This window comes from Cariama cristata, unplaced genomic scaffold, assembly GCF_000690535.1.
Source record: "Cariama cristata isolate BGI_N322 unplaced genomic scaffold, ASM69053v1 scaffold22008, whole genome shotgun sequence".
NCBI classification, from domain to species: Eukaryota; Metazoa; Chordata; class Aves; order Cariamiformes; family Cariamidae; genus Cariama; species Cariama cristata.
Genome location: NW_009632012.1, coordinates 31,839 through 34,761, shown reverse-complemented (window position 1 = coordinate 34,761; position 2,923 = coordinate 31,839).

Sequence of the window (2,923 nt, the reverse complement as noted above, 5' to 3'; positions counted from 1 at the left end):
GGGGAGCGGAGGGGAAACCCCTCCAGGTCACTGGGGGCTCACCCCGAGCACTGACACCATTTTGGGCACAGAGATGCTCTCAGGGATTTCTTTCTTTATCATTTTTAGATTTCGACCTCTCAGGTGGGACAAGGACCATCCTCCACCCACCGACACCACCTCCGGCTTTCCCCCCCCTGCATCGTACCAGGAACCTCTTCTCCCCCATTAAGTACCAGGTCCTCAGCACAGATTTTCCTTAAGGTGTATGAAAGACGTCATAAAAATAATTCCCGAGTTAAACCGCCACCTCTCCAGCTTCTTTCCTTTCGACAGCCTGGGCAGGTGCTGAGCGGAGGGTCGGCAGCAGCCGGGAAAGCTGCCGGGGGTCCAGCGCCTGCGACCAGCCGTGGGGAGGAAACCTGGTGAGACACAGGCACAGACCCCATCACTTTTTAAACTGGTTTTATTCTACACCATTTTTGAAACAACATTCATAAAACATTAATTACAAAAATGTGCTAATATGGGGTAGGGGTTGGGTTTGTTTGTTTTTTTTTGTATACCAACAACCAGAAATTCACATTTTGAAAGGATAGTCATACTTTAAGACACACATTCAAATACTTTACTTCCAGATACAAAATTTTAAGGGAATAGAAATCGCTTACAAGGAAACGTAAAAAAAAAAAGGAATAATTTTAGACTTCAGGGTCTGACTTCAGCATCGAATTGAGCGGCTGCTTTCAGCCCAGCAGCCCCGGGCACCTTGCCGGACCCAGTCCTGCTGAGCCAGAGCTGGGAGCACAGTGAAAAAAATCGGGGTTGCAAAGCTACCGACGATGCTTGCAGCCTCTTACGGAGCCTTTCTAGTGGGTACAGCCCCCACGAGGGTGAGCGTTACCAGCACATCGGCAGGGCAAAGCTGTGCATCCTGCCCTGAAAACCCATGGGCAGGATTTTTTTTCCATCAGTGATGAAGCTAATGCCGACCGGGACGGCCCTGGACGGCAGCAGGGCTGGAGAAAGGCACGGCATCAGGATCCGCTAACCGGGGGGTGATGGCAGTAGGCTTGAGGTCCTGCTTTAAAAACAAGTCATCTCATGAATTACCCAAACCAGCCAAAATTCAAGCCTCCGCCCTGGTGCTCTTATGTGGAGTTAGCTCCAAAATCCACCCATCCAAAAGTAAATATTTGGCTTCATCCTGCTGGATTTCAGGGCAGGGGAGGGAGAGCAGGGTAATTTCCTAATTGCCCTCAGCCTCCCCAAAAAAGTCCTGTCTCCGGCTTTAATGGGTTCAAACGGCTGAAATAGGATATGCTGGGAAAGTTCAGGCCTCGAGAAGTCGTGTTCTTTCCCGAAATGATTTGATTGCATGTGCTCGGCAGCCAAAAACCCAACTGCATTCAGGCAACCTGGCTGTCGCCGACCAGAAGCAGACCATCAACGCTACACAAAAACCTGCTCCAGTAAACAACTCGTCTTACACGCCACAATTAAAAATGTACAAATAAAAAAAAAGAAGTTTCATTCCTTAGTAAAATAGACACTAAGTCTCGCTTCTAACACTACGCTTGAGAGCTACACTTGCCTTGCCGATCGGAGGTGGGCGCAGGGTGAGCGTTGGGAAGTATGTTACAAAAAGAGGAGAAAATTTGGAGGTACGAAATCTCCATCCAAAGCCATATTTTGCGGAAAGTGGGAGGGACTGTGTGTCTTTCCCCTCCTGCCTTGCCTCTGCCAGGAGCAGGGACCCAAGCCCCACGTCCGCGATCAGCGATGCCGGTGTTTTGCCACCACGGTGGCACGGCTCTGGGGGGAGGGAAGAGGAGACATGGGGACACTCGCAGGACCCGTCCTTGGTGGGAGCACTAAGGGTGTTGCAACATTTGCAAAACTAAAACAACAAAACACCCCCGAAAGCGGTCGTGCAAGATGAGTCCGCCAAAGCTCAGCGATAACCTCGCTGTCACCAGGACTAAAGTCCGCAGAGCCGTCGTGCCAAGCTGATAAAGCACCCGGAGCGATGCTCACACGTGGGGAGGGTCACTCCTGGTGCTCAGCTGCAAAGCCCACTCGGTGCTGTACGGGTTGGCAGCTCCATCCATCCCCACGTCTGCTTTCCTTCCAAGGGCTCTCGAAAAGAAGGGCAACAGCTTTATTTCGGTTCATTGCTTGCCGGCGGAGCCCCTCTATGGTGCCAGCTCCAACCCCGCCTGGCAGTACGCAGACGACATTGGAGTATTTAAGGAGCACTTGTCAATCACATCATTCTCCCCAAAGGTTACAAGGGCAGCTTAAAAGCACCCGAAAGAGCTGCCCGAGTGCAGGTTTTTTGCGGCAGAAAGGCAGCGGCTTCGGCGGCAGGAGGGGGCTGCCCCACTTGCCTTGGCAAAGAACCCCGGGCTTTCACAGTCATTCCAGTTTTCTGCTTCCAGCTGGAGAAAGAGAAGCAAACTCTGCCAGCGTGAAAATTATTGAAGTTAAAGTAACCAAGGTAACCCCCAAACAAAACTGGTGGGTACAGAGGCACGTGAAAGCCAGGTAATGGTTTGCAGTGAAGGATGGAGGGACGGCAAGGGTCTCAGCTGGATCTGTCCCCCTCCACATCCAGAGGATTTGGCCCAAGTCCATCTTTATACCGGTTGTTACTCTGCGGACCATATGGCCACAGATAGATGCAGATGCAGAAAATCCACCCTAAGCCTCCCGAGTTTTTTGCTGAACCGGAGTGCTCTGAGTAAGCATCATCGAGCTCCTCGGCACCAAATCAGCCTGCCCAGAGCAAATCACTCTTGGCACCAACGTACCAACGCCAAAAGAGACCCTCTATTGCTGTGCAAAATGCTCCCGTGGCATTGTCATCCATGGAAGGGCAGGAATGTCCTTGCCCACCTCCCTCGCCCGCCTCCTCCAGACCAGGCAGCTCAGCCCAGAGGGT